This window comes from Schistocerca piceifrons, chromosome 1 (assembly GCF_021461385.2).
Source record: "Schistocerca piceifrons isolate TAMUIC-IGC-003096 chromosome 1, iqSchPice1.1, whole genome shotgun sequence".
Classification (NCBI taxonomy): Eukaryota; Metazoa; Arthropoda; class Insecta; order Orthoptera; family Acrididae; genus Schistocerca; species Schistocerca piceifrons.
The window spans coordinates 129894618-129920966 of record NC_060138.1 but is presented as its reverse complement, the minus strand read 5'-3'; the positions used below and the strand labels follow the sequence as shown (position 1 = coordinate 129920966).

The following is a 26349-nucleotide window of genomic DNA, read 5'->3' as shown; positions in this document are numbered from 1 at the left end:
TAATCTATTTATATTGACTGTACAGTGGTGTGAAAAGTGTATTTTTCGTCACCAAATAACATTTGAAGCATAACCTAAAGCACTATGGACAAAATAACGGAAATGAAAATTCTAATAAAAGAAGGGTTTATAAGCATAACGAAATTAAAACAAAATAAGATTATGAACGCACGGGAACGAAAACACAGGGTGATGAAACATGAAAAATTAAATCGAAATTAAGACATAAAAATCAATTAAAACACATGAAGAAAGATTTCAAATGGAAAAAGAATGATCGGAAGAAAAATGAGAGCAAATGAAGAAGCTGATATTATGATTAAAAATGTTGAGACAAACGAATGGAAATAAAAAATTACATTTAAATAAATTAATTGAATAAGAATTATTATCAAAGTCATTCCATTAAGATTTAAAAATAAAAAGAAATTACAGCATCTGGTGAAATTCGAACCCACAACCCCCTGCATGAGAGGCTACTACTCTATCCATTACAATACGTAGCTAAACCATTTAACGCAAATTTTTTTAACGCTATTGAATGTAACACAAAATTCCCAGTTTTTTTCGTGAATTACGACAAATGAGGGTCCACCAGAGTAAATGACTGCAGTGGGCGATTCCTGGAATCTTAACCTACAGAGCCGTATACACAGTTTCAAATATTCGATCCCACCGCTGTGGACATCTCTTTGCGAGTCATTTGGAGAAACGGAAATCGACAGATAAATCTGAAGCAGGATGTCCGGACAGAGATTTAAACGCCATCGGTCCCAAACACGTACCTAGAGCTGCAGTCTTCGCACGATATATATCGCACAACCGACGTCCGGGGGAAAACGTTTAATGTGTTCATAAAAGTTTCCAGCGTTAAAAATAGAAACAGTGAGTGTGCAGTATATGATACTCATATCCTTTGACAGTAACATGTGCACTTCAAAGAATGGCTCATCTGGATATCTACAAATTAAAATGTTTTTAAAATTCGGTAATAAGATTAATGCCAGCATAAACAACGCAGAAAACGTTTCTCTAGGGTCCCTTTTAGTCCTCCCATACAGCAAACTAACATACAGAGGGGTCCAAAAAAATGTATCCACTGTTTAAAAGTCCGTAACTGGCAAACTAATTGACGGAGTTGTCTCATCTTTGCCGGCCGGAGTGGCCTTGCGGTTCTAGGCGGTACAGTCTGGAGCCGAGCGGATGGGTGTGTGTGATGTCCTTAGGTTAGTTAGGTTTAATCAGTTTTAAGTTCTAGGCGACTGATGACCTCAGAAGTTAAGTCACATAGTGCTCAGAGCCATTTGAACCATTTTGTCTCATCTTTGGTAGTGTAATAGTTTGTAGTTCCGGCAATCGCCACACAAGCGTTGTATTGCGTTGTTTTGTTTTGTCAGATGGCAGTTGCCAGATAGTCAGTGTTTTGTTCTTAGTTGCACCCAGTTACTCGAGTAGACATGGCTGGCGCAAGGCTTACATTCGATGAAAGGAGTCAGTTTTGAAGTGGTATTTCAAGTACTAAAACGTTGAGGTTCAACAGCAATGGCGAAAATGAGAATCAAACAGGGCCACCGACACGTTTAACGATTCGTCGTATTCGAGACAAATTTGAAGCCAAAGGCTATTTTAAAGATGTACACAAAAAACGATCTGGACGACCTGTAACAGTAACAAGTCCAGCTAACTCCAGTCGTGTGTTACAATAATTCTCTCGCTCACCACAGAAGTGTGTGAGACAGTGTGCCTATGAAACCGGAGTGAGTCGCTCAAGTGTTCGGCGAATTTTGAAGAAAGCAAATTGGAAGTGCTACATCCCACGATTGCTACATACAATGAACGACGACCCAGATCGTAGAATGGAGTACTGCGAGTGGTTTACTAACATGGTGCGCAACGATGAAGAGTTTGCAGAGATGATTGTGTGCTCTAATGAGGCACAGTTCAAACTCAGTGGTGCAGTAAATCGCCACAACTGCATCTACTGGGCCGCCGAAAATCCGAACGTCCATGTAGACAAAGCCGTGAATTTGCCTGGAGTAAATGTGTGGTGTGGGTTGTCTTACCGGGGCTTGATTGGGCCATTCTTCTTTGACGGCACAGTTACCTGTAAGGTGTACCTTCAGAAGCTTCAGACATCCATTTTATCTGCCATCTTAGACTTGTATGGAGACGGAAGAGTTTACTCTCAACAAGATGGTGTCCCAGCGTTAGGGCGTATCTCGACGAAAATCTACCAGGGAGATGGATAGGCCGTAGAGGTGCTGTGGAGTATCCACCACGTTCCCCAGACCTAACTCCTCTGGACTTTTACCTGTGGGGAACACTAAAGGATGTCAATTATCGACAAAAGCCTCGCACATTCGATGAACTTCGAGAGTCCATCGTACATTCATGTGCAAATATCCAACTGAACACGTTGCAGTCAGTAGTTCGTGCTGCAGTTCGGCGGCATCGTTTGTGTGTGGATGTTAATGGTGACCATTTCGAACACCTACAGCGATATCTTTAAGTTGGACTTTAAGCTACACTTTCACCAAAAATGAGACAACTCCGTCAATTAGTTTGCAAGTTATGGACTTTTAAACAGTGGATACATTTTTTTTTGGACCCCTTTGTATACGCGGTTAAACAGACCTAAACCTAAGAACAGTAGATTATGTGCACTTGTAATGTAAGACCCCATACAGAAACGAATAAAAAAGTGGGCTTCTTTCCGCACTGTGGGAAGCGAATCTTCACATCCAGCAGGACGGCGCCTGAATGTAATCGTTATGTAAGAATGCTATTGTGGTGTCACCGTCAGACACCACACTTGCTAGGTGGTAGCCTTTAAATCGGCCGCGGTCCGTTAGTATACGTCGGACCCGCGTGTCGCCACTGTCAGTGATCGCAGACCGAGCGCCGCCACACGGCAGGTCTAGAGAGACTTCCTAGCACTCGCCCCAGTTGTACAGCCGACTTTGCTAGCGATGGTTCACTGACAAAATACGCTCTCATTTGCCGAGACGATAGTTTAGCATAGCCTTCAGCTACGTCATTTGCTACGACCTAGCAACGCGCCATTATCAGTTACTATTGATATTGAATCATGTACCGTCAAGACCGACGTTCACCATTAACGGATTAAAGTTAAGTATTCCACCAGCTACGTCCGTTTTTCTAAAGTATAATTTCCTTGTCCTGATCCAGACCTCACGCCAGCCTGCGTGAGCTAAAACGGGTGCCTTTCGGCCTCCTCTAGTAACACGGTGTTGGCTCTCCTGCCAACCAAAACAGCTATCACAGCCGAAATGACGAGCATCACGAGACTGAAGTGAGAACAGTTTCAGTTTTTCCCTCGCTGCGAAAGAGCACTCTCATAAACGATATAAGGCGCCTTGACAACTACGTAAAGGTATGCGGTTATGCGGTGTACAGAACAACTTAAATCGATTATATGAGGCAACAAAGTGGCGCATTTTTTACTGGAATACTTCGGCCTTCACCCAAGAAACGACGTAAATATCACCTGCTGCTACTGCTTCATTCAGCGTGTACGTTCACATCTATTACGCCAGGCAGTAGGCTTGAAGTCGTCAGATACTAGCTCACCTACAAATCATTAGTTATCGCTTTAATCAAGCACTGTCGATGCTGCAGCACTCGTGCTAGGCCGTCATGTGACCTTGAAACGATGACGTAACTCATAACAGTGGAATGGATTGTATACGGCAGGCGGTTGTATGAAACCAGTAATTTCCAACCCCGATTATTTAAAGAATCAAACTCCCATGCATATAAGGTTTATATCCCCCTAACTATGAGTCACACAACGACTTAATTTTGAAGCTACATTCGGTGCTATACTATGTGATCAAAAGTATCCGCACATCTGGCTAGAAATGACTTAGAAGTTCGTGGCGCCCTCCATTGGTAATGCTGGAATTCAGTATGGTGTTGGCCCACCCTTAGCCTTGGTGACAGCTTCCACTCTCGCAGGCATACGTTCAATCAGGTACTGGAAGGTTTCTTGGGAATGGCAGCCCATTCTTCACGGACTCACAGTGGCGCATGAAGAGGCAATGGGCCCGAACATCCCAGAAACTGGGCGGAGCTGAATCGAGGTGTCTAGTGTGCATCGGCGTGTCGAGATTTGCCTCTTTTCGGGTGATGCAAGGTGTCGAGTGGATCGACAGCCTACATTGTATGGTAGGTGTACTTCAGGGTCTGTGATGTTTTATGGTTGCTTGTTCTTAAAGGGTACAGTGAACATAATCCTTGATGTTCAACATATCAGTGACTAAATATTACAGTTTCTTCTGTATCTTCGTATTGATTATGCTGTGGATATTACCTTGTTCAAAAGCACCGCATCGCATCTCAACTGGTCCGCTAAATCTTTCGTTTTAATCCTATCAAAACTGGGACTATTTGGAACAACAGGTGAAACGTAATCGACATCTCTGCAATTTGGCAGTTGTATGAGATCTATTAATCAATGAGCTGCTTCAGCTGCATACAGCATAGATGAAGAATCTTGCGATCCTCTTCCACGCCGAACTGGTGGTATCAGCTTGAAAACACCTGCGGTGGGGGTCACTAATTTTTTTGTCCAGTGTGCTTACGTTCAAAGTGCCTTACAATACCGTACTCCTTTAAAATTGCGTAGTACCTACACAGAATGGACCTCTGACGTTGAATATGACCCATAAGCATAATCATGACATTTCGCCGGAATTTTTGTGTTCTCACCATCTCAAGCAGTAACGGAAACAAAAGAAAAATTCAGAGTAGGTATTAAAATTCATGGAGAAGAAGTAAAAACTTTGAGGTTCGCCGATGACATTGTAATTCTGTCAGAGACAGCAAAGGACTTGGAAGAACAGTTGAACGGAATGGACAGTGTCTTGAAAGGAGGATATAAGATGAACATCAACAAAAGCAAAACGAGGATAATGGAATGTAGTCAAATTAAGTCGGGTGATGCTGAGGGAATTAGATTAGGAAATGAGACACTTAAAGTAGTAAAGGAGTTTTGCTATTTAGGGAGTAAAATAACTGATGATGGTCGAAGTAGAGAGGATATAAAATGTAGACTGGCAATGGCAAGGAAAGCGTTTCTGAAGAAGAGAAATTTGTTAACATCGAGTATAGATTTAAGTGTCAGGAAGTCGTTTCTGAAAGTATTTGTATGGAGTGTAGCCATGTATGGAAGTGAAACATGGACGGTAACTAGTTTGGACAAGAAGAGAATAGAAGCTTTCGAAATGCGGTGCTACAGAAGAATGCTGAAGATTAGATGGGTAGATCACATAACTAATGAGGAAGTATTGAATAGGATTGGGGAGAAGAGAAGTTTGTGGCACAACTTGACTAGAAGAAGGGGTCGGTTGGTAGGACATGTTTTGAGGCATCAAGGGATCACAAATTTAGCATTGGAGGGCACCGTGGAGGGTAAAAATCGTAGAGGGAGACCAAGAGATGAATACACTAAGCAGATTCAGAAAGATGTAGGTTGCAGTAGGTACTGGGAGATGAAGAAGCTTGCACAGGACAGAGTAGCATGGAGAGCTGCATCAAACCAGTCTCAGGACTGAAGACCACAACAACAACAACATCTCAACATCTTCGAGGTGACAAGGAAAATCCAAAATGAAATAATTAAAGTTACCAGCCGCAAGTTCATTCTCAACTGCGTCATTATTCAATATTTAAACGAAAATGCTATTTTATAAATTAGTATGAGCTACGGGAAAAGAAAGGTACGTACATCTACATTTGGAGACTACTGGAAGTTAAGTAATCACGCTTTCAGTTTGACAAGAAGCTCAAGAATGTACCAGTTGCATCTTACCAAGCTGAGGAGTTGACACGGAAGGATAGTTCATCACAGACCATTACATTGGTCATAATTATGTCTCGATTGCACTGCAGCGTTTGTTCAAGCTGCTTCTAACCACCCACCTGCTTCGGAGATTTGCGAGTCGTTGGATCTCGTCCAAAGGGCTTCCTTGGCAAGCCTCCCGGAAGCAACTAGCCATTACCTCGTTCCGTGTAATACAGCCACGCTACCGGCCTCAGCTGGTTTAAGTGTAAATCACCTTAACGGCGCAGCACGTGTCACGGACGAGATAGCACACCTGGTGCTGCTGATCGACCAGATACTGACTTGAGGACAGGACAACCACGTTACCACTGCAGATAACCGAGTGACTCTTGAACATTAGGCATCGTGTTTGAATAGAAGAAAAATTTATCGATAGGTTTAAATCGAAAACGTAGAAGTGTCGGTGTAATGCTCCGGAACCACAGTATGTATCGAAAAGGTACAATCAAAACCGAAAACCTGTCTGCAGTATGTTAATGTGGAAGTGAATGATATGATTAATGTTCCACCGACGACAAGATCATTGGGAAAGTTCGTAAGACATTACTGATGGTAAGATACAATTGGTGACTTCTTTGACAACTTCTCTCGATTAGTACTGGAAGTTTAGGCACAATATTTCATCTCTTCCCTTTTTTCACACTATATCCATCCGCTACGATACGTTTCGCTTGACAAACACTGTATTCGACCATATTACATAGGTGCATCTTGCCCATCGCCCAGAGGACTGAGGAAGGCAACTGTGAAGCCACCAACTAAGAGTTACGATTAAAAACTAATTTTTCTATTTATCCGTATCCGTATGTGTTATAAATTAAATCCTGCCCTCACCCCCACTGCTTCTGTCTCTACGTTCGGAGAAATCTCAGGTGGTATTTTGATACAGTTTTCACGAATAGACGGAGTGATTCACGAGGAAGGTCTGTATGTCACGCTATATATATACTGTAAACAAGTCTTCCAGGCGTAGAAACTTAGTGCGAAGCCGGGGCGAATCGCTAGTTTTTTTTATAATTTCACGAACTCCTCGACTGAGGCTGCGCAGTGCTAAGACGCTGGACTCGTATACGAGAGGATAGTGATTTCCCTAATACGCTTAAGGCAAAAGTCTGGATGGTTCATCCAAAAGAGAATAGCCGATTTCCTTCCCCTCATTCACCAATCACAGCAAGAGAACCGTCTCTAACGACCTCGTCGTCAACGTGATGTTAAACCCTAATCTTTCTTCCTTCCTTCCTTCCTTCCACTTCGAAGACAAATTTTTGTTGGGAAACTAGCAGCACACGAGGTGTGACTATAAAATAACGGAACTATTGCTTTAAAACATTTCATTTCAAAAAGACATATATTTAGTCATTTTTACCCTCAATATAATCCCCTACCCTATCCCTACAACGCTCCATGCGAATTTTCCACTGGTTAAAACAGTGCAGGAATTCATCCTCTGCGAGTGACTCTTTCTTTCACTGCTTTAAGACGGAAATCTTGTTCCTTTTAATGTAGATTTGACTATGGAGAATAAATAAAAGTCACATGGTGCAAAATCAGGTGAATAAGGTAGGTATTCTATCCCTGGGATGCTACACTTTGCTAGAAACCTCGTAATAGACAATGCGGTATGAGCCGGTGCATTGTCTTTATGCAGAACCAATGACGTGTTCTTCCACAATTGTGTCTTTCTTTTCTCTCGGAGATCAGCAAGAACCTCAAGTAAGTATAGTTGATTAACGGTTTAGGAATCCAGTGAAGAGACAGTTCCGTGACTATAAAAAAAGAAACAATCATTATCGTTTTGAGCCGGCCGAGGTGGCCGAGCGGTTCTGGGCGCTACAGTCTGGAACCGCGCGACCGCTACGGTCGCAGGTTCGAATCCTGCCTTGGGCATGGATGTGTGTGATGTCCTTAGGTTAGTTAGGTTTAAGTAGTTCTAAGCTCTAGGGGACTGATGACCTCAGATGTTAAGTCCCATAGTGTTCACAGCCATTTGAACCATTATCGTTTTGAACTTTGATTTGCTCATTCGAGCTTTCTTCGTTCCCGATGAAGCTGGCCCCTTCCAACTTAGTTTCTGGATCATAAGTGAAAAACCAATGTTTCCGTTCTTTCCAAGAAATTAAGATCCTTTCAATCGTATTCAAAGTGTCAGTACATATATTTTTCAAGAGCTTCTTTTTGTTCGATCGTGAGAATTTTCGGCACCACTTTCGCACATACTTCGTCTTATGTTAAACTAAATATGCAAAATTTGCCTTATCCATTGTTTGTCAATTTCTACAGTTCCCGCAATCTATCTAATATTCGACCGACGGTCAGATCGCACCAAATTACCTACTTTTTCGAAAATTTCATCCGTTTTTTATGTTGAAGCGCGTTCCGGTTATGAATCATCTTCAGCGTCTTCTCGGCCATCTTGGAAACGCTTGAAGTACTCAAAAACTTTGATTTGCTTCGTCATAAACAGTCTCCGCCATGTAAACTCTTCTTTTAGTTAAAGATATGTTAGCAGTTTTTCCAAGTTTCATATGAAACTTGAACAGCGCGTTGCTCTATTAGTACACTCATAATTTTTCCCGCAAAACGCAAAAAAAAAGTATTACACAAACGAAGGCCACGGTCACACTGATTTGTCTACAGACACCAGAGATCCCGCATTCGACTGAAGTCTTCACGCTCCACAGCTATTGGTCGTTTATCTTTGGTGTATGCGTACTTAACGCTCGATACGATCAGTACGGTTATTTTATAGCCACACCTCGTACACAGTGCAAAAGAATAATATAGCTTGTTGCTGCTATTAAACTAAATTACGGGGCATGCTAAAAAGTTATGCTTCCGAATTTTTTAACCTGTTCTTTACATCCGTTGAGGTATTACGTATCTTGCATATTACTCGGTCGACTTTCGCGCTGGTTGACTCAAGGTGCAGCTCTGCCACAAGAGGGCTCCGAATTGAAGCGTTTAACATGGCGGTGTGTAACAAAACTACATCGGCACATGAGAAGCAGCTTGCTGTAATCCCTCAGAAAACAAAGCACGAATTCCAAGAGTTTGTCCACTCATAGAGCACCCTCTCCTTCAGCATGACAAGACCAGACGACACACGACTTCTGCAACAATACTACTTCTTGGACTCACTGTCATCGATCATCTTCCCTACAGTCCCAACTTGGCCCCATCCGATTTTCATCTGTTTCCAAATCTTAAAGAACACCTTCGAGAACATTTTGATACCGATGAAAGAAGTTGTGGCTTCGTGAAACAAACATTCAACAGTGACTATATCAACAAACTGGACTCTCGTTGGCCGGCCTCGGTGGTCGAACGGTTCTAGGCGCTTCAGTCTGGAACCGCGCGACCGCTGCGGTCGCAGGTTCGAATCCTGCCTCGGGCATGGATGTGTGTGATGTCCTTAGGTTAGTTAGGTTTAAGTAGTTCTAAGTTCTAGGGAACTGATGACCTCAAATGTTAATTCCCATAGTGCTCAGAGCCATTTGGGTCTCTCGTTGGGAAAAATGTGTTCGTCACCAAGGTGACTATGTTGAGACAGGGAAAAAAAATTCCCGGATTTTTCCCGGATTTCCCGGTTGAAAATACACTTTCTCCCGGATGAAAATACACTTTTTCCGTGTTACATGACAGTATACTTTTCATCGGCAATGTAAAACTAATCAATCCTTAGAATGTTTATGGTTTTCTACAGAGACGTAGAATTTGCTGGCACTTTAGAAAACGAAACCCAGGGGGAAAAAAAAACACGTTTTGGAAAGATCTTTGATGTGCAGCGACATGTACGCTGCATTTCTTCGTTTTACGGAGGTATAAATTCGAATTCCACCAACACTGCGTGTTACTTTCCGAAGCAATGAAATCGAGATTGCGACGCGCTTTTGTAAGCCAGTCATAGCTCATGTCACGTGATCTCGGCAGCTGATGACAGCACAGGACACGTAGGTAGTCAACCAATTGCAAGATCCCTCCTAAGTAGCGCGAACACACAAAAAGAAAAGTTAATGGTTTAAATTAATATACATAGTTTTGCTAGAAGAAAAACAAAGCTTTCACAAATAATATTGGTCTCGAAGATTAATAAGCTAAAAGAGAAGCTAAGCTTCCACACATAATGTTGATCATTTTGCGCGTGTTACACTTTAAGATACATCACACAAATGACCCAGTAAAATTTTTAATTACGACGTGAATGTCTGATCTGGGCTCGAAATTCTTCTAAATGGTCGTCCTCAAAGAGTTGATTTTTAAATGAGAGTCAAACGCTCTGTGATTTAAGAAATTCATCGTACATTCTCGCACAGAGTTCATCTTGCGTAAAAGGAAATTTTCAAACCACCATTCGCAATATTTTCCCGTGACCTGTTAGAAATTGGTTCGTTTCAGCAGCTGCCAGAGAGCGCCAGATAACAGGCGTCACTGCGCCTGCGCAGCTACTATGACGCAGAAACCCACCATTTTCGTACGTGTAAAATATTGAAAGATCTTGCATTATGTCATAAAAGAGACAAGACATCAAAGGATACTTCAAGAGCATCGGAATTTCCTGAACCATACTAAAATGCATAATTCGGCTTAAAGTGCACAATCGTATGTCCAGATTCGGATGTAAATTTTCTTGATTACCAGCACTGTATTATCTCATGTTTGGTTCTTTATTATGGCATAATGCCATATGAGCTAGAAGATGGAAAACGTCCACTTGAAATGCAGCGAACAGTTGAAACTAGCCAACAGCGTGAAATTAAACACTTCGTTTCAAATAAATTGACTGCCTCAGCGCAAAATATTAATAAAAGCCAAATCTCTTTAGCAAGCCGACAAAAATAACTTCATTGTTCTGCAAGGTGATTAATGCTTGCCTGTCTGAAAGATGGAAATAAAACCTGAAACTAACAACATATTTTAGCCTTCCGTAATTATGCAAAGGTATTCTAATTCATTTGGTAGCTCCCGGCCACAGAAGTCCGTTTTGTTTTCATTTAATGTGAGAGCAATAAAGGAAGAGGAAACAGCAAAATCACTAAACGTAAACACAGGACACGTGGAGACTACCCACCTCCCCACTACAAATCAGATTGTTCTGTGCAGCAGTCCTGGATCTACGATATTTCCGAACCGGAGGAATTTTGATAGTGGCGCCCAGCCACACATCTGTAGCCAGAAGCGGGACAAGGTACTACCCATAGGCGACTCAACTGCGCATGCGCAAGAGCCCGCCCGCAACTGCTCAAATGAATCAAATGTAAACAGCTGTCATGTCACGCTCGTCAGAGGCAATTTGTTGTTAGGAAGCACTGCATATTCTTCCTTAAGCCTTTGACACACTTTGGTTGGCAGACGCTTGTATGAGCACTGTGTTTTGTTGTTGTATATGGCGCATTTCCTTTGCGACTTAAGTTTTATTTTCGTTTTTTTTCTCTCGTTCATGTTTTTTTGCTGCAGCATTATTCTGCAGAAGTGGGATACACTAATATCCTTCGTTAGAGTGTTTGTTCTTATCAGTCAAAATCACAAAAATTTAATTGGTAACTAAAACAAGGAAAAGTTCCCGGAATTCTAAAAAATTCCCGGTTTTTTTCCGGTTTTGTCACGGGTTTTTCCCGGATCTCCCGGATTTCCCGGGTCGTATACACCCTGTGAGATATAAATATGTAGACATTATGAATAAAAATGTAGAATGATAATAAAGTTCGGTTTATTTAAAAACATTTAAAAGTTTTCCCATAAAAAAATTCGGTGTCATTACTTTTTCTCACGGCCTCGTCCATTTACATTGCTGTACATACTCGACAGTAAATAGGCAACCCATACAGCAAATTGTGTTAAAACGGCGTAAACAGACATGACACAACAATTACTACATGTTGTACAATAGTCTCTGGAACACCTATCGAACTAATTAAGCGAGGAATGGCGATCGAGTATGGAGATTCGCATATAAGCTTCAGTTTCCACCTTTCCACGCTACTGCAGAGATTGTCTCAAACTCTTACTCCATTCGTCGATGCGCGTCTGCCTCTCACAGTAAAACGGCCACATTTCTCTTGCTGATGTGTACACAAATCACCTTCGTCCTCAATGCACACAAAACAAATATATGATCTAATCTTGATATTCCGGACACATTTCGTACTCTGTTCATTTGCGTCGATAGGGAAACACGAAGGAAGTTTAGGTTTAAATGACGACTGAAGTCACTGTAAATGGACTAGTGTCAACATCACTTTCAATCATGTTTTTAACTTACTAAAAGCTTGTAAAACCTTAATCTGAGTGCCGCAACGACTTTCCAGGGCATCATTTTACTTCGTTTTCCTTTTCTTCAACCAGAGTAGATCCAACTTTGCTTGCAGTTCTGTACGACAAATTTTACTGTTGCATGCTCTGCTTTAGAATTTTCTAGTTATTCTCAGCTGCCAATATCAGCCGCATGTATCTTTGTACATACAGTAATTATACGGACTGAATGAAGCACCAAACCTAAGAGCTGAGGGTCTTCAAGTCTAAAGTATGTTTTATTTTTACAGCAATCTTCCGTATCCGCTACATGTACTGTTTCCTAACACCTACGAGAAACTGCATTGTTCCAATTTTCTCAACGCCATACCAAACTAAAGTGGTTTAGCACAACAGGAGTGAGGTTAAAATCAAAAGTTGCGGTTCGATTCCCGGTAAGGAGATTTGATTTTTCGCGCACTTAGTATAATTTTCCACTGCAGAAAATTTATTGCGAACAACAAAAAAATGTCATGTCGAACACTGGCTTAGATTCCACATTAAACGGCAAACACAGCAAGCTTCCGATTATCCGGGTTCATGCGTGTCCGAGACTGCAATGACCAGCAAAAACGCGGACAATCCGAAAGGCACACTTTTACATCTGAAAGCCCACTTAACTTCGTATGCGTTACTCGTTGGAAATTGACAACTTATTTATAAAATTACAATTAAAGCATATTGTATATCCTATCACTTGCTTTCGGGTCACTGTCGAGAAGTAGTAGTCCTTTTTTCTCTGTTTCTCTTTTTCACTCACTTGTTTCCTAACCACGGTTCTTATATCCTGCAGATTCGAAACATCTCTACAGTCACTCTAATTCAGTGGTGCTCACTCTATATAGTAACAGATTGCTGCATCTCGTTGCCTCAGTGTTCATGATAACATATTCCTCGATCGCCTCGTCTAAGTTCTCTACCGAACACCCTTTGTTCACTATATCCGGGTTGCTAAGCTGCCCAAATTCCTGTTCACAGGCATCACTATTTACCCACTTGCGGATGTTTTCGTCGTCTACGTCTTCATAACCTGAAATCAGTTTCATACTTCGTTCAGACGAGTAACAAGAAGACATTACTCGCTACTGTAACCTACAATGTCATTTTCAGCGGCGGGTGCTGTATCTTCTTCTATCCGTAAAATATGAGTCATATGCGTAACGGGGTATTGTAAATGGATATATGCGTTCTATTTATAATAGAATCAGCGCACCCCTCCCCCACAGACACTCTTGATTCTTTAAATTATCGAACTTCCATGTGTACTCAAATGCCTGATTTTTATACAAATGTTATATGTGGTAAATGTTTACTTAAGGATGTAAAACCTTTTGGTTGAAGAAGCAAAACCCTATTTATGTTTATTTTATTAGTTTCACATTATTTACCCATAGCCTAATGACGAAATTCCGAAAATGTTTGAAATTATCTGTATAGGTTGTTGGAAGTCGCAAAGTGCCCTCGTTATGAAACACTGGATGAGCGTAGTGTAAGTAATTTACTCCCGGTTTAAGAATAGTTAGTTTTACACCCGTCTCAATGTCTGTGACGTCAGCTTTCCTCAACCACGCGTCGTACAATGATCGCAGTGCTTAATTTCTAAAATTTTAACTGCCAGAACGCACCTCTTCAACCATGCAATTCCCCCCCCCCCCTTCCCCCTCAGGTGTCATAAAAATCACAAATTTTAAGTTCTTGAAATAATAGAATCAGTCCCTTCGGAACGAAGCTCACCTTATTTTGGGTATACTGTACACACACACACACACACACACACACACACACACACACACACACACACATATACGCACCTCGCTCCACGCACCTATACGTTGAATCACGTCAGTCACCGACTGTCACGTTGACTGGTGCTAGCGCAGCTGCAAATTATAGCTACACGCTGCGATTTAATGCATGTGAAGTGTTTTAAATCTCTGGTGCCGAATCGTTCCAGTCTGTTAAAAATTCCGCAGGAGATGCCGATCGCTGTTCTAAGCGAAATTAAGCCCTGCAATGATGTAACGTTGCAGGTCGATATGTGGATACACTCGGTAAAAATGTGTTGCGAATAGACTTACTAGTAAAGAAGTAATTAAACTTTATCCATTTCATTATTTTGTGGGGGTCAGGGGGATATCAACGAGAAAAAGTTTCGAAAAGATTTGTAATTATGTGTAAAGTTTGTTGGTAGACAATAATTTTTTCTTGGAACTCTTCCATTTGGTCCGTGTTTGCATAGAAAAACAGTAATATCAGAAATTGAGTCCGCCTTGATGCAAAACACCTTGTTATTCGTTTATTTCTTTATTCTCCCAAACTAGTTTCGGCGACAAATATCACCATCATCAGTGTTTTTTTTATCTTAAACATGCAGAGAATAGCATGGTTACACAAACACTTTTTTCAGCTTTCACTCCGTCTTCAGGCCACAAGTGGCCCATCGGGACCATCCGACCGCCGTGTCATCCTCGGGTGAGGACGCGGATAGGAGGGGCGTGTGGACAGCACACCGCTCTCCTGGTCTTTATGATGGTTTTCTTAGACCCGAGCCGCTACTATTCGGTCGAGTAGCTCTTCAATTGGCATCACTAGGCTGAGTGCACCCCGAAAAATGGCAACAGCGCATGGCGGCTGGATGGTCACCCATCCAAGTGCCGGCCGCGCCCGACAGCGCTTAACTTCGGTGATCTCACGGGAACCGGTGTATCCACTGCGGCAAGGCCGTTGCCCTCATACAAACACAGTAGCACATCATTACATTTTTACAATACGTTTTTTGAAATATAGTTTCCTATGGATACTTTCATACTAACTTACTTATTGTATGTTACAGCATGTTTTAAGCAATTACTGTCTCTGTTTGCGACATATTTTCTGTGGGCTTTTTTTTCCTTTTCTGTTGCCGGTTTTTATTTTTATTTTTTCCCTTAGCGAAAAGAAAAAAAAGGCGCACAGAAAATATGTCGCAAACAGCGACAATAATTGCTTAAAACATGCTGTAACATACAATAAATAAGATCGTATGAAAGTATCTGTAGAAAACTATATTTAAAAAAACGAATAGTAAAAATGTAATAATGTGCTACTGTGTTTGTATAACCATGCTATTCTCTGCGTGTTTTAGATATAAAAAAACACTGATGTTGCTGATATTTGTCACCGAAACTAGTTTGGGAGAATAAAGAAATAAACGAATAACAAGGTGTTTTGCATCAAGGCGGACTCAATTTCTGATATTACTGTTGTTTGTAGACGGTTAATGCTCTCAGTCTCAAATACTGGATGAATATAGTCTGAGTAATTTGTGCACTATGAGATACACAGTTTCTAACTCTAATGCATGACTTACTGTGTCAAACCTTTAGCGTATAATTAATTATATCTCTTAACGAGTAGATTATGAAAGTGTCTTAAATTTTAAATTTGGTCCATAATTACATGAAATACAGGGGAACCAACTTTTTATTACTCCTGGAAGCTGTTAGACAGGCAACGTGCAACTGGGACTGGATAGCTGTTTTAAACTTTTTGATACAATAGGTATTACAGACTTTGTTGGTCATTTTTCCACAAATCACCGAAATACGCGCGGCTAATCCGCAAACCGAACAATCTGCATCCTGACTATAGGGAGCTTGCTGCCCCTTCGCAACTGGCTGGGGAGTCCGACATATGTCGGGGCAAGGTAACGGCAGACTTTTCAAGTAATCACTGTGGTGTGCTCAAACTAATCTTAGATTTCAACAATCACCCCCTCCCCACCCCCCCACCCCCAAAAAAAGACTGATGCAGCTTCATTGACACTGAATGGTATTAAGAACCATGAAAATTCCGAAATACCAGATATTACAAGAATATGCTGTTGAACCCGAAGCCCGTTTTCAGTTGACAAGAAACTCGGCATATTTCTCTCTGCTCGCGATACTACTGTCTTCTAACGACGCGGAAATTCTGAATTGCAGTCATGAGAGAAATCCCAAGGGGAAGATTCATCACAACGTCCAGCCTCTGCAAACACCGTGTAATTACATAATCCAGAGGTGTGTGGTGAGTGCTTGCAAATTGCGCTGTAAGGCGGGTGAGAACGGAAGTGGGGGCGTGTGGGAGCATAATACCCGTTACCGCATGTTGGGCATTCCTTTCGAGAAGAATGAATTCCTGCTGACCTTTACGACTCCACCCGACGGAGATCCAACTGTAACAGTACATCGTGCCTTCATTCCGCAGCACATTCCACACAAGTTTGGCATTTAGTACCGGTTGTTTGTCGACTGTCCGGGAATTGTAAACGTCATGCTATAAACTCCAGTACTGCAGAGAGCAAATCCCGACAGGGAAAAGCTTTCGTCACTTTACTGGAATTGGTAGACCGCTGTAATGCAATTCCTAAATGAACGCCAAAGAAATAAAATAGCGAATGGAATAGAGTAACAGGCCAGAGTTAGTTCACAGTACTAGGTGTGTATCAAAACTAAGAGTGAAAACATGTAAAAAGAGAATGGAAAGACAGCTTGGTTCCCACAAAGGGCTTATTCGGAATGTAATCTCTGTGTTACCGCCAGTTCACAGCTGTCTGCCTTCTCAATACTGTGCTAAAATGAACGCAGTATTAACAAATACCCAAATACCGTCATTCACGAAATTCGATCGGTGATTAAATTTCTGAACGACAGATATTAGTCCCAATAGTCATCGTTAATTGCGTAAATATAGGTAGCAACTGAAATATGTTAAGAACGTGTGAGGTTGTGGTACTACGATTTTACGAAAAGATAAAATCTTGACATCTGCAGCACGGTTGAGCAAAACTCGGGTACTTTTTAAAAAAGCAACACAATGGGTAAAACTGGGGTTTAATTGGGTTTTCTGATTTTTTCCCATTGATGATTAAATGGTTCAATTTAAATTCCTATGGCTAATTTACTCCAAACACTAAAGCAGTTAAATCGCTGTTTCTTATATTGCAAGCAAAATTAAAACACAAAGTAATAAAATAAATTCTTGTGACAGAAAATATTGGATTTCAATAAATAAGGTGGCTCTATTTAGTATGTGTAAGGCTATCTATGTAACGTTTTGCATGTTAAATTAATTGAGTATTAACAGAATCTTCCGTCGGTTCTTGGTAGAACAACATTATAATAATAAATGAAAAGCACCAGTTTTCTTTTGTTCTACAATTTTTTTTTTATTGCTAACCGGTTTTCGGCTTACAAGGTCTGAAGATGGCCTTGTAAGCCGAAAACCGGTTAGCAATAAAAAAAATATTGTAGAACAAAAGCAAACTGGTGCTTTTCATTTATTAATTGGGTATTATTGTTTTCTTGGCGAATTTTTTTAAAAAAATTAACCCACATTTTTTTTGGTCTGGTTGCATTACAACAACCCTGATCTGCAGACAAATGACAGATCTAGCCTTCGGACTAAGGATCATACTGGTACGAATTGCAGTATGATAGCCGGCCGTTGTGGCCGAGCGGTTCTAGGCGCATCAATCTGGAACCGCGCTGCTGCTGCGGTCGCAGGTTTGAAACCTGCCTCGGGCATGGATGTCTGTGATGTCCTTAGGTTAGTTAGGTTTAAGCAGTTCTAAGTCTAGGGGAATGATGACCTCAGACGTTAAGTTCCATAGTGCTTAGAGCCATTTGAACCATTTGCAATATGATATAAAATTAGAATTGCAAGACGTTTCAAGCACACTGTTGTTGAGAACAGAGCAGGAAATTCTAAGCTATCGTTATTTCTATGACGGGTTCCGGAAGTAACAAAAATTTGCGGATGGGAGATTTTTTGATCATCCACGTACAGTGCTGACCTTAAGCACTGTAAATAACGTATCACCTAACTTCTTAAAAACAAACTGAACGTTTCGAGGACATGAAAGTGTCAGTACCAGAGTGGCTATAAGTGGATAGGGTTTTATTGATGCCAAGACGCGTGTCTGGTTTTCTGAAACCCATTATCATTTACCCCAAGGAGATCTACAGCGAGACCGAGGGCTGCCCTGATATCAGTATACAGGACACACGTAGCCACAATATGCTGAATTGAAAGCGGCACGCCACGAACTTCACAGAACGGTGGATCCTCCCGCCGGAGGAGGAAGCCATGCGTTAAAAGGCTATGCCCGATGCGCAGTCTGGTAAGCAAAATCTCCTTCCAGCGGCGAGGCTGACACGAAGTCCGAGAAGCCTTTGTGGTCGATTTGAGCGACCGCAGTTTGTCTGACAACTGTAACCATTCAATCTCCCACTGATGCATGATCCATCTGTCAGAAAATGAGATAATGGCGTGCAACGGCATGGGACATTGATGGACAGCATCATGCCAACATGCTTTCTTGGCAGCCTTGTCAGCCAAGTCGTTACCCTCTATCCCAACGTGGCCAGGTACCCGGCGAAAGATCACCTCCTTGACAAGGTGTTGTAGCCGCTGTAAGGAATCATGGATGAGCTGAATCAGAGTGTCCACCGGATACATTTGGTGAAGTGCTTGCAGTGCACTAAGACAGTCGGAACAGACAAGAAAACTCGTACAGTGATGTCTGTGAACCCTCTTCAGTGCCATCAGAATGCCATGTAACTCCGTATCATAATTCGTAAATTGTAATAATCTGTAAAATGTTCTGGACGACGCACTTGAAAAAGCCTATCAGGGAAAACCGCAGAACAACCGAGAGCATTTCCTGCTGGGATTCATCTGTACAAATAACGATAAAACTATGGTACACACTTAAAATAGACGAAAACAAAGTCGTAAAAACCAAATCTGGAGTGCAACTTTCCGTGTACTGTGTCAAGCTTAAAGTCACTTTAGGCCTCTGAAGACACCAAGGCAGCAGTGCGTTCCATCCCTGGGAGTGTATTTTCTTGCCCGAGAGATCTAGATCCTTGAGACAGTCTGTAGCACGTATACCAAATGGCTCAGTCACTTGGTGCCGATTCCTGAACAGTCGTTCAAGGGCGGGTTGAATCACTGACCTAAATGCCAATGACTGACCTGACGCTGAGATTTTCAGCGCCTGTTGAGCCAAAAGGAGACGTCGCCGAAACCAGAGTGGTGGTTCGCCAGCCTCTGCACACAGACTCTGAACTGGGCTGGTCCGAAAGGCTCCAGTCGATATCCGAATGCCCTCATGGTGGACAGCATCTAACATCCGGAGGTAGGAAGGACTAGCCGATCCATAGACCACGCTGCCATAGCCTAAGCGTGATCGAACAAATGCCCTATAAAACCGCAGGAGGCGGAACCTGTCAGCTCCCGATGTTTTTCCGCTCAGGTACTTCAAAATGTTCAACAACCGGAAGCCCTTTGTTCGTAGGTATCTCAGGTGTGGGAGCCAAGTTAATTTCGCGCCAAATAATAAACCCAAAAAGCGCACAGTGTCTTCAAAACGTAAAATACGGTCTCCCATTGTAAGCTCTGGTTGATTAAAACTCCGATGAGCACGGTTAAAATTGGCACACACAGTCTTCTCAGGCGAGAACCGAAAACCAGTTGTCTGCGCCCAGAATTCCAGCCTCCTAATGGTCAGCTGTAGCTGCCTCGTCGTCGTTGTCGTAAGATCAGAGGAAAAGATTGCGAAGTCATCCACAAACAAAGAGCATTTGACAAGGTTCCTGACTGTGGAGTAAATGCCATTAATAGCGACGGTAAACAATGTGACACTGAGGTCATTGCCTGGGGCACACCATTCTCCAGAACATAGTAATCAGACATGGCATCGCCAATGCGATAACGAAAACGCCGGTCCTAGAAAAAGGATTGGATCAGAAGCGGCCGGCGTCCACGTAGTTCCCATTCATGAAGTTGGCGAAGGATGTTGTACCTCCAAGTAGTGTCATATGCTTTTTAGAGGTAAAAAACACAAACTAAATGGTTTCGGCGTAAGAAGGGCTCCTGTATGGTCGTCCCCAGTAGAATTAAGTTGTCAAGAGTGGAACGGTAGCGCCTGAAACCGCACTGGGAGCGGCTCAGATGACCTCGGGACTCGAGCAGCCAGACGAGGCGGAGGTTGACCATGCTTTCAAGAGTCTTACCCATACAACTGGTAAGGGCGACACTCCGGAAACTGTTAGGGGTACTACGGGACTTGCCTGGTTTCCAGAATGGAATTAATATTGCCTCCTTCCAAGTCGTAGGGTACTGTCCATCAAACCAGATCTGACTGAAACAAAAGAGGAGCTGACCTTTCGCTTCAGGGCACAGATGACGAAGCACGGTATAATGGATCTTATCAGGTCCTGGAGCAGTGTCTCTAGCAGCAGATAAAGCTGATTCCAGTTCCCACGTGGAGAATGAATGGCTGTTTCACCATGAACAAATTTAACACATTTTGCGTAAATATGTCGAAAGTTGCATTGACATATGAGTATTGTAGAACAATCACCCAAAACACTTACATTCATTTATTAATCATAAAGGAATTACAGACCTTGGCCTGCAAGCGGGCATTGATTGAAGTTAATGCGAAAAGTTGTAAATTTGTGGCGGACTGAGATTAGAACCCGGGTCTCCTGCTTACTGGGCAGATGCTCTGACGATTAAGCCATACGGACACTGTGGTCGCTGCAACTCCGCGGGCTACCCTAGCACACTTCCCGTGACACCCAAATTCTCAACTCATCCACACACTACCAATGTAATGCCCCTTGGCGTTATCGTCATCACTTGCGTCATTTCGCAAACTCCCGTAAGAGTTCGAGTCCAGCGTATATCCTCGCTGAAGAGATCATTGGCCGTCTCGCCTTTACACACATACAGGGTGTTTCAAAATGAACATACCGGTTTTAAGGAGTTGTAGCATTTATTACGATCAACTTACAATTGTAAATAATACACCAAATGAAAGAGCAAGTGAAACAGTTTTGTTTGTGTACCTGTGCGCAATGGGAAGAGTATGGAATGACAAAGAGTGACTGAAAAACGTGTTGAACAAATGGGAGTCTTTCACGCTTAGCCCCAAGAAATATCCCCGCGGAAAGTTTATGGGTCTTTCTTTTTCGCTGAATCACCTGTAACTGATGTTTCTTATCTTGATGTGCTACAGCTGTGGCCTGTGCCTCAACGGGAGAAGCTGCACAACACATCTTTATTTGTGAGCAAGATGGTGCGCCACCTCACTGGCATAACTCACAAGGGAACCTCCCCATCGCACCCCCCTCAGATTTAGCTATAAGTTGGCACAGTGGATGGGCCTTGAAAAACTGAACACACATCAATCGAGAAAACTGGAAGAAGTTGTGTGGAACTATGAGAAAATAAGCAAAATATACTAACTGAGTAGTCCATGCGCAAGATAGGCAACATGCACGTTGCACGTTCTCGTAGTATCAGCGAGTACGCTATACATGCTTACAAGGGAACCTCCGCATCGCACACTGTTATTTACCAAATTCGAAGGACCTCGCTTAGATTGAAAACTTTCTGAGACTGTCGTATGCAAGTCTGAACATCTCTTGGCTAGTGCACAATTAAATATACAAGAAAAGGATAAAAAATGCGGCAAGCTGTATCACTAAGGGATCGTCTTTTAATTTTCCATTTTTGCAAAGAGTATGTATCACAAATGTAATGGATTCATGTTTACGCTAATATTAAAAAATAAACGAAAATTTACGGATATATTTACTGCCATTCTACTTCCCCTTGTGGCGAAACAAAATAATCTGTGAATTCATTTTCCACCTCCCTAACTATCGGTGGCCAAATTACACATGTTTACAGGTGCAATAGTACATTGGTTTTCGGCCCATCTGTCTTTCCTTTAGTCTCCTTTTCGAAGCTGAAATTTTTGAACCGGTATTTCCACACAAAACTCCTTTAAGTCTGAGAAAAACTTCAAGGCAGGGGCAAGTTGTACAAGTACTTGCAGCAGCAAGGTGCAAAAAATTGTTTCCGCTAATTTGGGGAAGCTGCTTCTGGAAGTTGACGGACTTGGGGAAGTCGACTTGCTGGAGGTGTTCCCCTGTCAAAGAATTTGCAGAAGTAGTTTCTGCAAGCAAACTGCGGAAATTCACTTGCTAGTGGACACGCGCCTTTAAAAAAATACTCCCCCAGATGATGAATTTGTTAAATCACTCCATGGAGCAAGTTTGAAACCGACCTCTGGCTCTGCAGGTCTATGGTTACCTTAAAGGCTGAAGATTTTTAAAAAATCGATTTTTTGTTGCTTAAAATGTTCTCAGGGGTGCCTACTTTACTGTAGTGTTCATCCCGAGTTTGTCAGAAACTCCGCTATCGAGTTACACGGTGATATGTTGAAAAGTGTCTCCGAAAACTATTCACAGCTAGAAGAAAATAGCCGAGTGTACTTCCAACAACGGCCTAACAAGTACTACGGACACGTGATCGAACTTGAGATAGGACCAGCCTGTTAGAGCTTCTGCATAAAAAGCGGACGAAAAACTTTGAGAGGGAGCAGAGCAGCGAATGACAGAAGCTGCCACTGAGGCGTGCGAGACCAACACGGCCATGAAGAAGATTGAGGAGGGCCTCAGTTTGAATCTGGGGAGGTTGCTGTGTGGCCCAGGGATCGCTGACCTACCGATATATTTAGCTTAACTACAAAAAAATATAACCCAAAGCTTTAAACGCCTCTTTCTCGAAACTGTATTTTTCAAACTAGCGGGAAACACAAATTGGGAACGGTACCGGCGATTTTGATCGAATTTGACGCCTGTATTCTAAATCTAATTTTCCATCCCCTTAGTAGCCGTTTCGCGGTATCTTCAAAAATTTATTTTTGTTACACGTTTGTGTCTCTATTTTGTAGACGAGAAAAATGAATTTTTTCACAATGCGGGGCCACAGTCATAATATATTTCTTTAAAGTCAGTACCGCCATTAGACTTGTTTATTTGCAGTGTTACATTAACACTTACACGATCATGATTTCGACTTAAAAGTCTCATCATCAAGTGTTTTAAGTGTTATACAGTGACTAAGATGGTATAAGCCGAAATTATGATCGTGTAAGTGTTAATGTAACACTGCAAATAAACAAGTCTAATGGCGGTACTGGCTTTAAAGAGAAATATGACATTTGTTTTAACACTTCACCATTTCGTTGGAACTTAACAGTATTCTGTTATCCTATGTATGCCAGTAGAAAATATTTTGAAAAGACTTTCACAAAAATATTTTGTTTCAGGTCGAACAGCGAGAATTCCCGCCGATACCAATGATCCGCCGGCCGAGGTGGCCGAGCGGTTCTAGGCGCTACAGTCCGGAACCGTGCGACCGCTACGGTCGCAGGTTCGAATCCTGCCTCGGGCATGGATGTGTGTGATGTCCTTAGGTTAGTTAGGTTTAAGTAGTTCTAAGTTCTAGGGGACTGATGACCTCAGAAGTTAAGTCCCATAGTGCTCAGAGCCATTTGAATCAATGATCCGGCTGCAGGGTATCCTTCCACCTGATGCAACGGTTACAGTTAGTGTCTGATGAGGACACAAAAAAATATTTCTTAAAGGCAGAAGTGTAAGGGATAAAACTATATTATCGTATTTAGAATAACTTTTCATTTTACTGGCAAAAATCACGAAAATCACCTATTTTTCTGTCGCGCGGGATTAGCCGAGCGGTCAATGGCGCTGCAGTCATGGACTGTGCGGCTGGTCCCGGCGGAGGATCGAGTCCTCCCTCGGGCATGGGTGTGTGTGTTGGTCCTTAGGATAATTTAGGTTAAGTAGTGTGTAAACTTAGGGACTGATGACCTTAGCAGTTAAGTACTATAAGATTTCACACACATTTGAAACAATTTTTCTTGCGGTCAAATGGGGCTACCCCCTTCAATTGTTTAAACTGGATGCCTGGATAGTTCCTTTAAAACAAAATAAAAAAAAGGACACGGTCGATTTCCTTCCCCATGCTTGTACTTGTGCTAACGAGCTCTTGTCGACGGGTCACATTAAAATTACGTTATTCCTTTCTTTCCCGAATAAAGGATACATATTTTGAATCAAATATAAATGAAAGGGAACAAATGTACATTCGCTCACTCAGCCTTCAAATTTCACTCTGATGAATGAAGTTCTTGAAGCATTTTTTCTTGCAATGATTTAAGTCGGTCGCTTCTCTCGGAGACCGTGGCGCTTAATACCGAAAACTAATCTTTTGTTATGACTTCTATACTCTCGTTAAGCACAAATATTAAATCTGTGTTACTGCACTACAAGTCTGGATCTAGTAAAACTGAAGTGAAATACGGAGTACTGTTATGAAATAATGCACCCAAGTCCGAAGGGTTTCTTTAACTCGCCTTTTTATTACTTCTTCGCAAGTATCTTATCAATATAAGACTGCAGGCATTTGTGGCCGTAGTCACTGAAGTTAAAATCTTCTATGTTGTTAGGCACGTCATGTTCCTCTTGAATTTCTTCTACACCGTCAGAGTTTCGACTCTCTGTGATGCTCTTTAGAATCTTCTGGTGTTCGTGGTTTCATTCCATTTATTTTATATTCAAAGGAACTTGACGCGTATGGAGATGTATCTAGCAGCATGGTTCAGACAAACACGAACACCTGAGGAAGATCGCGGCAGATGGGCCGAAACGTCGATCGTGTAGAAGAAATTGAAGAGGAACATACGCGGCTTAACAACCTAGAAGATTTCACCTTCTATCTCGTCAGTGTTATAAAGAATATCTTAGCTGCTTAAAAAGGCGTCGCTAACCCAACAACACGTACTCAAGACAGCTACTAAATGGTAGCAAAATACGTAAAAACGAAAAAAAAAATTATTTTACAGTAAACTGTCTGACTAAACGGAACAGTTTCCTTGCAGTCACGGGGGAGGAGGTGGGAAGAGTGATACTGGTCACATTTTGCCTCTTTCTTCAGTCTACAAAAATTAAAAACGACAGCTAAAATCTGCCACCTTTTACTCCAGTTTTTAATAATTCACTGCGGTAAGGACGTCAGTTTGCAACAACGTTTGTTCAATCACTGAGTCAGGCATATTTTCTCTTATTCATTCAAAAGCATATTTTTGTTTACTCATCATAACGCAATATGTGCCCTCTGAAATTAATTGCATTTGCATTGTATTTCTTTCTACACGCACAAATGTAATTAATCTAAACACAAACGCTGTCAACCTGATGTTTCAACTGCATAATAACAGTATGTAAATCAAATCAATTTCAAAGCTATTTAAGTTACGGCATCACTGAAAGGAGGACAGCATTCCTCATTAGATGCTCTCGAATTCCGTTTGCCATTTCTTTTAAACTATCCAACTAAAAGTACTCTGCCGAATCACAGTATTGCGCCCGCATCCTACGAAAATATGTGGCTTCTACTGTTCCTGTGTAAGTAAGGCAACGTAAGTAAGGCGATATTTATATGTAAAGTAGGAATGTACGGTATCTGAAAATCCGTCTGTGCGTGTAAATTTAGTTCGTAAAATCCGCAAATGACATATGCAAGGACAGATAACTTCTACATCAAATTAAGTACATTTTACACTAATACGAGCAACTGACAGTATAACGCATGACGCCATAAAAAAAACTTTCCTCAACTGTTTCGAACTCATAATTTCACGATTTAATTACAGACAACGGATGAACAATGAATAATACTGCTCCCGTGGGTCTAAACAAAGAAATCAACGACTTACTCTTTGGCTCATTCGAAAGAACGAGGGCGATGAAGTTCCAGCACTTGATTGCAAAGGGGAAAAAAGTCCACCACATTACGGTCGTCATCTTCTGTATGTATTCCACATATCCTGCGCTCAAGTTAAAGCAAGTGATTCATCTAAATACTTTTTCCATTGCCTTTATTTGACACTATCTTAGCACGCACTGCATCGCTCGTGTAGGCTGTATAGTCTGGACAGATTTTATTGTACTTCTTCAATTTAATTAGTATGTTGTTACGCCCATTCCTCAAGTGCAAATCTACACACTATGAAAGAATTGATGACCCTTTATATGGCTGCCAGTCCTTGCATAATTAAAGTGTACTGAAGTCTCTCGTCTCAAACGGATATTCTTGTACATGGAATCGAATTGAAACGTCATATCTGTTTTGTCTCCAATGAGCGTAGTAATTACAACGAAAATAATTTCATAAAAACATATTAGGCCTACTGAAAAATTATTGTATTAAAGATCCGTTTCTTTTTCTACTCAATTCAGAAAAAGACTATTTGTCGTGGTGAATGTTAAATAGCTTTCTTTGATTTAGTT

The 26349-nt window shown here is 41.7% G+C and overlaps 1 protein-coding gene and 1 pseudogene across 4 annotated transcripts in view; both read right to left on the bottom strand.

Annotated features, from left to right (window-relative positions):
- LOC124782465 (protein-tyrosine sulfotransferase-like) overlaps window positions 1-26349 on the bottom strand; it is an 878071-nt gene that overhangs the window by 834442 nt on the left and 17280 nt on the right. The gene's annotated exons all lie outside the window — the stretch shown is intronic.
- On the bottom strand, window positions 14767-14883 carry LOC124722287 (annotated as a pseudogene).